Genomic DNA, 11,168 nt, shown 5'->3' on the forward strand with positions numbered 1-11,168 from the left:
ATTAATCCAATAAGATTACTTTGCTCAAATATGGCTTTATCAGAAGCCCTACCACCATATGGCTTACTGATATATGTTATAAGACTACCTGGAGAAATTCCTATCAAAAGTTTTAATGTAAAAGTAGATTTGTAATTACTATAGCACTTTATACGGCAAGTCAAACATTTGGGTCTTTGTACTGATATTTCTGTACAGTCTAATACAACCCGTACATCAGTAAACTGTTCAAAACAATTGGGTGAATTACTTAAAATGTCTTGCCTAGAAGGCCAATAGATCAATGATTTAAATATACATGCCAGTTGAGGAATCAAAGAATTATAAGTTAGTCTACAACTTTCTGCAGAAAAATCATTGAATAAAATACTCAAAATTGCAAAAGATAAACCTGGCTTGAATTTCACAAATACCATAACAATATGCTCTTTAAGACATAATGTATGTTGTCTTTTATCTGGAAAATGTGTCTTATGTAAGCCTATTATCTCATTTAAAATTTTGAAAGAACAAACGCCAGTCATGGTGTTCAGTTTTTTTACTATGCCAATGAATGATAGAAATGAAGTTTTTATATTTCCAATTGCTACTTGTGTTCCTACACTTTTAAGTTCTCTAAGAATCTTATTAGCAGTTATGTTATCTTGTACATTACACTCCAAAGTATCAACATCATCTTTTTCATTAGAATATTCTTGCATTGTTGGCCCAACAAAGTCCAAACAGCTTTCATCCCCATCTGAATTCGGCACATGCAACTAAAATGTAAAATAATTAATTATATTATATTTGTCATTATTCAAATGAAAAGCAGTATCAATGATAAAAAATTCACTTACTTCACATTCTGATTCCTCTGATTTTAGTTGGTTTCTAGATGTACATTTGTTTTTAGGATATGATCTTTTTTTGGGTGAATGAAGAAATACAGTTGACTTGGGCAAATTTTGCGATGGAATTGCTATGGGTTCAAGACGTTTACGTTTGTTGTTTTGTCCTAAAAAAGTAAATTATTTTCTACACATATAATAATTATTACCAATAATAATATAAACTGCAAGTGGATAAAGTTGTTCCAACTATATTTCTATATTTCATACTAATTTAACACTGAAAGGAAAATAGTACTACTTATTAAAAGTATGTGTAATAAGTAACAGATAGTATGAGTACAGTTAACTTCAATATTTCACACAGACAACTAGCGTATAACACAAATATTTGAAAATTATTATTAAAAATGTGCCTAAGCCATACAATTTCCAACTGCCTAAGTAGTATAAAAATATTCATTTCAAAATTATTCATCAACTTACAAATAAAATATTAAAAATAATAATCTATTCATTCAAACACCATAAAAATAAATAGTAGCTACGTGTAATTTACCTGGAGGTAAGAAGTCCTCTGAGGTAAAATGTTTTGAACAAACTAAAATATGTTTTTTCAATAATGCTTCTTTCGAAAATCGTAATAAAATAGCCCGCATTCTGCGGCGGTCAACTAGTTCTTCTTGTCCCCATTTGTTTTTTAACAACACTTTTGGGTCGTTGATTTTCGGTAAACGATGAAAACTAATATCATTAGTTGAATAGAAAGAGCAGCATCCAAATACGGAACAATAATTATTGCTTTTTTTCTTAGTACTTTCAGTAGTCATTTCTGTAAATAATAAATATGCATTTTATTATTAATCGATACCAACAGTTTACTTTAAAATAAGAATTAATATTATTATGAATAAGTAGGTACTTACTTAAAGATCGATTAATTAAGAAACACAATTAAGTTTATAATTTAATATTTTAATTAGCTTAATTATTCATAGAACAAAATTTTAACGACCACCTTTTCAATGGAAATTGCAATGTAAACACAATATCTATCCCGAATCGGCGAGTTGATGATTTTGTCATCAGAGCGCGTACCGTTATCTTGTTTTACCAATACACATAAACAATGTTAAATTGTTTTACGAGACCGAATTATAAAATGAATAATAATTTTTTTTTAAGTCTGATTTCAGAATTTGCAAGTCGTTTCCCTTCTCCAACAAAGGTGTTTTGTTGCCGTGAAATTGGCCCTACCGATTTACCCTATGTACCCCAAACCTGTTTATTTATTCCGTTGTTGAAACAGATAAAAATTAAAAATCATAGATACAAGATACTTACGATTTACCTATGTTGTATATTGGTATTGCACTACATTACTCAAGGAGTCTTATTACGTCTATACTCTATAGGTATTTATCAATTTAATTAATGAGTTATTATTAAAATTTATATTTTATTTTTATTAATTTTATTAATATAATTAATAATAACTAATTATGTAACAATCAATGGTTTGATAATGTTATTTCTTTAAAAAAAAAATCATGTACCTAGTTATACAGAAGATATTGTCCTTATATGTTAATATTTAATTCTATTGAATCTTCTAATTTTTTACGTTCATATGAGTTTGCTCAATTCATAAAAGGATTTTTTAATAACTGTGGATAAGTATAGTTTTTTTTTTAATTTCAAAACAGACAATTTTTTTTAACCATAATTATTTAATAGTTAATAGTACTTTGTGTACATAAAAGTAGGTATATAGCAAAAATGAATAAAGTTCAATTTTGGATTTGAACATGGCCCGTGGGAATTTCAGAGGAGCATATCAAATATATGCCTAAAAAAACGTTTGCCCCTAGCACTCTTAGTGTAAGCATATAGCTACATTCCCGTGCGCACACCTATGAGCACAAATGAAAATTAAAGCTGCAAATTCTAGTAGGAGAGGTGATAATATGTATCTGATTTGAATTAAGAACCATATCAAAATTGATGTTTAAAATTTCGTGAGGAGGTTAACCCTCGCAGCGAATGGTCCGGCGACGAAACAGTTGTGACGAAATGTCTGGGTTCGTTAAATAATTGTGTAAGTTATAAATACTATTGTGACATAATTTTATATTTATTGTATTTGTTTATTTATTATTATTTTATAATATTCACAAAACAGTAATAAAAACGTCAAATCGATTTTCTAAATTCGTCATAATAGATAATAAAAATGTTCTGTTGAAACTTTTTTTATACCTCCAGAAGGTACTTTATATTATTTTATTATATGTTATATGAATGTACTAAATTAAAAATTTAACTACCGAAAGGTTAGTTTATAGAACTATCAAAACCTTAATTCAATAAAATTACAATATACGTGCTTAAGACTCCCCCGAAATTTTTTTTTTGGATACGATCTAGGTCTGAATAAATAGATACATAATCAAATTTAAAAATATTAAAAAATGTTGTTTTTTATTTTTATACTTAAGTTCTGTAATAAATAAATATGACTATTATTTATTTTATTTGTTGATATTTTTATGAAATCAGAGTTGTGGATAGTTCTTCACGATTTAACCTGATATCCTTACAATTTTTCCACCATCTATACCAAGGTCGAATATTGTCTCTGATTATCATAAATACTGTAAATGTATAGCCGATAATTGTAACTGTAATGAATGCGACAGCCAAGCAAAGCCCAAATATATCCATTGAACTGTAAATTAAATTAAAACATTGATAAACTTCTTTGTATTGTATAACATTTAATAAAATATTAAAAATACAAGTAAGTATACTTATTACTTATACATCTTAGAAGCATAACAATTTACTCTATACTAAAATATGGATCTAATTAACCCTTTGTATATTTCACTATAAATAATGAAAATTTTAGAATATAATAACTTTAAATTTCTTATATTAAATAGCTCTACTTTGGTTTTACTACTAAGTAATCAATATCACCTTGATTTATGACCACTGTAGGGTACCCGTTATTTTTTTATGAACGATTTTTTCTTCAAAATTCGAGGAGTGACAACTTGAAATTTTTTTCTATGGATTTAAAAAATAAGATCTACAAAATTTAAGCTCTATATAATATGATAAGCAGGGCGCGCTCTAAGCTCAAAGTTTAAAGAAAATGTAAAAATGTGAAGTTTTTAAATATTATCGCACAATTTTAGTTTATTCTAAAAAGTCATAAGAAACTTTTTTATACAATTTGCTATTTGCTAAAAAAGTGTGTTCTTATACATTTTTGAAGTCGTTATTTTTTTTTGTGAAAAGTAAAATTTCTATATGAAAGTAACATTTTGTGAAAAATACCTCTTTTCATGTTTTTTTGCAATTACAGTGGAACCTCGATAAATCGAAAAAAATTCCATCCCCTTGCGAAAACCTCGATTACTCGAAAAAAAAACCATAGATAACTCGAACATTCTGTGCTCCGAATATGACGGATAATGACAGATAATTTTATAAACATTTGTCTAATCGGCTTGTCCGTTCCGATAATTTTATCTAATCGCGTTTATTGTGTTTATTATCGTATGTATTAACTAACCTTGGCACGTAACAGTCTTTTTAATTTGTATTGGTATTTCCAGTTACGATCGATCGATTACGCGTGTGCGGTGTCTGGTACGGTAGTGAATGTAAAAATGCCTCTTAATTTAAAAACTCTTACTATTAGAGAAAAATAAAGGTTCTTGAAGCAGTGAAAAGTGGAAGGAAGAAGAAGGACATCGCTTAAGAATTTGGAATACCAGCCAGCACACTATCAACCATAATAAAAAATAGTAAGGAAATTGATTTAAACTTTCCAATAGACCGGAAGAGGAAGAGAGGCCCTGATTTTTCAGACGTAGAAGAATGTGTAGTTAAGTGGTTCAAGCAATGTAGAGATGCCAATGTCAGTGTCGGAGGTCCTATTTTAAAGGAAAAAGCAGAAAATTTCGCAAAATCATTAGGCCACGAACAATTTGAGCCCAGTAACGGGTGGCTTGAAAATTTTAAAAAACGACACGATATTTCTTTTAGAAAAGTCTGTGGTGAAAGTGTAGGTGTCAGTGATAATGTTGTAAATGAATGGAAAATAAATTTGAGTGAGCTACTTTAAGGATATAAACCATGTGATATATTGCAATATAATGCAGACGAAACTTCACTTTTTTACAAATGTATGCCAGATAAAACTTTAACATTCAAAAATGAGTAATGCAGTGGTGGTAAACATAGCAAAGAACAACTTACACTATTATTGGCTGTTAACATGACTGGTACAGATAAACTGAAACCTTTAATAATCGGAAAATCGAAAAACCCGAGGTGTTTTACAGGTGTCAAATCTTGTCCTGTTGACTACACAGCAAATAAGAAAGTATGGATGACTAGTGAATTGTTTGCTGAATGGCTATTACGAATAAACAAACCAATGAAAATACAAAAACGTAAAATTTTATTGTTTATAGACAATTTCCCGGCTCACAATATTATACCGAATTGTCAAGCTATAAAAGTAAAATTTTTACCGCCGAATACCACATCAAAATCGCAACCTTTGGACCAAAGAATTATTAAAACGTTCAAGACGCTTTATAGAGGAGAAATAGTGAGGAAAATTATAAGTGATATGGATGACGAAAAATCTACAGTAATCGATATTCTTCATGCTATGCGCATTGTTGATAAGACATGGAGAAACGTAGCAACGTGTTGATTTGTACTTGAATCTGAGAAAGACGACACATTGATGCCTATAATCGAAAATACTGATACGGATGACAGAGAATGGACGATGATAGCAAGTAGTTATAGAATCGTGGAAGAAACCTTTGACGATTTTGTTAAAATCGACAATGACGTTGTCGTTTCTGGTATTCTGACAGACAACGATATAACTGACTCCGTACGTGGCACTGATGAAGATGTTGATGACATCGAAGAAGCATCATCTGAGCCTGTGCATCGTGTTTCAATGAAGCAAGCAACAGCAGCCCTCATATTACTAAGGACATTCACCGAACAATAAAGTAATGTGGACGATAAAGTGTACTCTGCTTTAAATATAGTAGAAAATACAATTGATAATAGCAAATCTCAAATTTTAAGTCAAAGTAAAATAATAAATTATCTTTTATAAAGTTGCAACACATGTTTTATTATATTTTTCTGTAATAATATTTTATTTAAATAATCTGTATACTCACATTTTTTTACATTGTATATACATATATACTAAGAACATAATAATTAAAAACTTGATTACATATGTACATTTTTAAAATTCTTTAAGTCGAATTTTTTTTCTAAAACCTTGATAAGTCGAAAAAATTGCATTTCCCTTGAATTTCGACTTATCGAGGTTCCACTGTATCTCTTTAAATATTAAAGATCTGACAAAATCGTAAATTACTAAAATTGATCCAATTTATTTTTATTAAATTTTATGTAACTACAAAATGTTGTATTAAGCTTACTAATTTTGATTACATTTGAGCTATAATAGTGCTATGCCTCAAAGGGGTAGTCTCACATTTGACAAACTTAATAAAATCCGTCCCCTGATTAACTACTTAAATGATGCTTTTGCTAAATATTGTTCTCCAGATAAACAATTCAGTTGTGAAAAAAGTATAGTTGCTTTTAAAGGGCGATCAGGAATTATACACTACATGCCTATGAAACCTGTTAAGAGATGGCTTAAAATATGGGTTTCAAATTGTGTTGTTCTATGACTGATTATTTACTTAAGTTTATGGTGTATGAAGGGAAAAAAGGATCCAATGAAAAGGGATCCTTGTGTGAAAAAAACGGTTCTTGAAATGATTAGTAATTATCAAGAAAAAGGGTACTGTATTTTTTTTTAATATTGATCTTGTTTCCAAATTATTAAATATAAAAATATTTTTTTGTGGTACTATGATGCAAAATAGGAAAAAAATTTCCTAAAAGTATATTAAAGTTAGATAAAGGTCTTAAACCTTTGAATATGATTTTACTACTTCGGGAGAGATATCTGTTTTTAAATTGATGGGCAGAGGAATAAACCAGTAATGACTGTATACACTTGAAATAGAGGTGAGAATACAGCTTTTTTTAAAAGTAAAAAGTAATGTTGGTGTTAGGGATGAAGTTCAATGTTCATTAAGTATAACTAAATATAATAAATACACGGAGGGAGTTGATCATATTGACCAACTTCAAGAACGCTATAATATAACTAGGAAATCTAGATGATCGTGGTTAAAACTTTTTTATTATTTTTGTGATGCAACAATTCTAAATGCTTATATTATGCACACTACAAAAGCTAAATAAAATAAAATAAGTCTTTTAAACTATTACTGTACCGTTCTATATTGGAAAATGAGGTAATTTGCTAACTATTTAGTAGGAAAACTGTTGTATCTAATAAAAACATTCCTTCTACTAAAAGAAAGCCAAAATAAACTGGAGATGGACGAATTATACTGCCAGGAAACAATAGTCGATTACAAAATGAAGGAAAACATTTGCCGATAGCTGATAAGTATAATGGCTGTAGACTTTGTAGAGCCAAAAATATGTTAAAAAGTCAAAAATTCACTGTACCTAATGAATGTGTAAATATGCTTTTTATTTAGATTGTTTTATGCCTTTCCATTCCCCTTAAAAAAATGAATGAAAAAAATGTTAATTGCAATAATAGAAAAGTGATATTGTGTCAACATTTTTTAACCAAGTATGTTATGTATAATATTAATTTTATGTTTAAATTATCTATTTGTTTACAATATAAAAAAAGCTTAAGTTCACTATTACACTAAATTATTTCGAAAAGACATAATAAATTGTACTGTGATATTATTTTATTTTTAACTTTAATTAATTTGTATTTAAAAAGGATTATTTATGTATTAATTTGCTATTATTTTATTGTTATAACTGTTAACCATTGTGGTAAATTTTATAATCCAACCAAAACGGTTCAAATAATGCGTATATCTTATGTATTTTACTTTCATGAATTAAATCTAATTTCTTCTTTAAACAAAAATAAATAAAAAAAAAACAAAAATATTCTATTGCTTGGTAGGCTATCATTTCTTTTAATGTCATACAGAAAATATAAACTGCAATGATCACATAATTAAACCATTTAAAATATAATGCCACAGTACAATGAATATAAAATCACAACCCATTTTTTTTTTTTTTTTGATAAATGGCTTGTATCAAAATAAGTCAACATAATAAATGTATCTCTTAAACATTGATAACTTCAATATAAATAAAATATTTCCATATGTATTTCCCATTAGTCAAAATATTATTTTATAAACCCGCAAAAGGCCCGTAAAAGAGTATATTCGTAATGGTGGTTTTGCGATTTCTACTCGGCAAGCATTTTGCATCCGGTTCCAACTTGGCTAATCTAACCTTACCTTTTTATTATTTTTTTTTCTAGTTTGAACCGACGACGCCGTTGGAACTGTTTTCGCAATACTTCCGCGGCGCAACCTAACCTAATTTAACCCTTGTTTGGGTGATTAACTTTAGAGCAATGGATTCAAACGAGGATTGTTTTTCTATCTGGAACAGAATCATGTTGGGCAAGTTGGAACCGAATGCGAAATATTTTACAACAATATAAATTATTTTATACATAAACTGGAAATACAGTAAAACTATCCGTTTTTGCCATTATTCAACTCCGTGTCGGCACCAGAAGAGGTCGAGTAATATCTTCCAAATTTTACCAAAATTACTTTCTTATGTGACTTAACAAATGTAGTGGGTACGGACTAAATAGAATTAAGTTTTAAAAAGAAGGACCACCCAAATATGTATATATATAGATATATTAGGGATATTTCTGATATTATTCACATCATATTATTTTGATTATTAATTATTATTATTTGAGATCTTTATTTTATTTACAATTTGGCCTTCAAAGTGGATTGTAAGTTGTTTGTAGCGTGTCGGTACAGCTATTTCAGGTAAAATATTTTCTTTCATTTCCAATTTTTTTCGTCTTTATTGTCTACAATTATTATGAATTTCATTCAAGAATTGATTTAAGTAAAATTTACGTCCTTGTCGTTCGAAAAAAAAATTGAAATAAAATCACTAGGAAGACCATTACTGACTTTATTCAATTTAACCTAGGAATCAAAAAAAAAGGAAATAAAAATTATTCAAGTCGTTTTAATACGGAACTATTCCAAAAATATAAATGGCTATGTGGGTGTGAAACTACCGTCAAATTATTTTGTTTTCCCTGTGTTTGTTTTGGTGGTGATTTGTCATGGAGCAAGACGGGTGTAACAGATTTAATACATCTTTTATCTAAAATCAGTAAACACGAAAATTTATTTAAACATCTTCAAAATGAAGCAAATTTAAAAATTTTGGGTACGGTTAACAACATTCGCAGCCAGATCGATGCTAATTATAAAGTGACATAATGAACAGGTATCTAAAAATCGTGATATTTTAGAAAAAAATTTAAACTGAGTTAAATTTTGTGGATATTATGAACTTCCTTTGTGTGGACACGATGAAAAAGGTACATCAAAAAATCAAGGTGTGTTTCGTGGTTTAATTGACCTTTAATCAAATTTGGATCCGAATTTATGAGATCATTTTCAAAGTTCTATAGTTTTCAAAGGAACATCTAAAACTATTCAAAATGAGTTACTACATTGTATTTTAACTGTTTCTAGAATTAAAATTTTAATGAAAATAAATAATTCAGATTTTAATGCTATAATTGTAGATGAAACTACTGACGTTGCCAACACATTTCAATTAGCACTAATTTTCCGTAATGAAATTAATGGTAAACCTGTTGAACGTTTTTGGGGCTATCAAATCCAGACGGCCACAATGTCGAGTCATTAACTCGAAAAATTTTAATAGAAATTAATCCAATTCTAGAAAAAAAAACCCTTCAAAATTAATCGCACAATCATATAATGGCGTAGTAGTAATGAGTGGTAAGAATTCAGGAGTTAACGTGAGAGTAAGAGAAAAATATTCTTTTGCGAATTTTATTCATTGTTACACACACCTATTAAATTTAATAATGACCCAAGCTACATCACAAAATAAACAAATTAAAATATTTTTTTCTAATTTATCTGAGATTCCGGTATTTTTTTTCTAATTCTCCACAAAGAGTAGCTGTATTAGATAACATAGTGGGTGCTGATTATAAAGAATAAAATAATATCGTTCTTTATAATCGTGCCAAGAGCAGTTCAAACACGTTGGAATTTCAATATAAGAACGGTCAATACAGTTTATGAACATACAGACTTATTAATTGAATGTATGGAAAAAATTGTAAGCATTTCGATACAGAATAGCACTATTAATCAAGCTACAGGTATCAAGAGACTTTTAACAGATGTAACTTTTATTATTTGGCTAACAATTTTTCATAAAATAATGCCTCATATTGACTGTCTTTATAACGTTGTTCACGCAAAAAATACTGATGCAGTACAAATACAAAAATCAATTGACTGCTTTAATAAAGAAATTCCAAAAATTTGTGAGCACATATCAAAACATCCAGACATTGAAAGTACTTATAAAAGAAGAAGGGTTGAAGATAATATTAATTCTAAAAAGTTAGCTGCATTAGAAGTGTGTGACGTAATATCTATTCAAGCTCAAAGTTGTTTTGCTTTCACCAAACATTTAACAGCAGCTAAACTTTTTCAAAATGATACATACGAAATTTATAAAAATAAATTTCTACTCACGATTCTCAACACTACTGTTGAATGTTATCCATTCATTGTTCAAGAACGTTCAAAGACCGAGTGAGAAGTAATGTATTCTCGCGATGATTTTCGTACTTAATGTGGTGTAATTTCTACTATAAATTATCTAATAAATAATAATATGGAGGATACATTTAAAGACATTTTAAGTTGCTAAAACTCTTAGTAGTCATTCCTATGACATCTTCTAAAACCAAAAAAAGTTTCTCCACGTTGAAAAGGAATAAAACATGTTTGAGAAGTACCATGTGTGAAGAAAGACTCAACGCTCTGACTATGTTAAGTATAGAAAGTTGTTTGATCAACAAAGATAATAGTTTTAATCAAAAAGTTATTGATGAATTTGTTAAAATAAAAGAAAGAAGAATGGATTTTGTGTATAAAATTGACGTGTAATAAAATAAAATAAAATAAAAATGTATTGCATTATTATTAGTTATTTTTATGAATAATCTTGGTAAATAAATATATAATTTTATGAGTAATATAAGTTATGAGTATTATTGTTGGTCAAAGCCTCAGTGGCGTCTAAGTCAAATTG

General features: G+C 28.4%; 1 long non-coding RNA gene across 1 annotated transcript; it reads right to left on the reverse strand.

The window, feature by feature from the left end:
- Nucleotides 1-3,284: 3,284 nt before the first annotated feature.
- On the reverse strand, nt 3,285-8,371 carry LOC126552931 (uncharacterized). Its single transcript, XR_007606399.1, has 2 exons — nt 8,276-8,371; nt 3,285-3,558 (listed from the first exon to the last, which is right to left on the reverse strand). It is a non-coding gene; the product is annotated as an uncharacterized LOC126552931 (long non-coding RNA).
- Nucleotides 8,372-11,168: the final 2,797 nt, after the last annotated feature.

The sequence above is a fragment of the Aphis gossypii genome, chromosome X (genome assembly GCF_020184175.1).
Source record: "Aphis gossypii isolate Hap1 chromosome X, ASM2018417v2, whole genome shotgun sequence".
Lineage (NCBI taxonomy): Eukaryota > Metazoa > Arthropoda > Insecta > Hemiptera > Aphididae > Aphis > Aphis gossypii.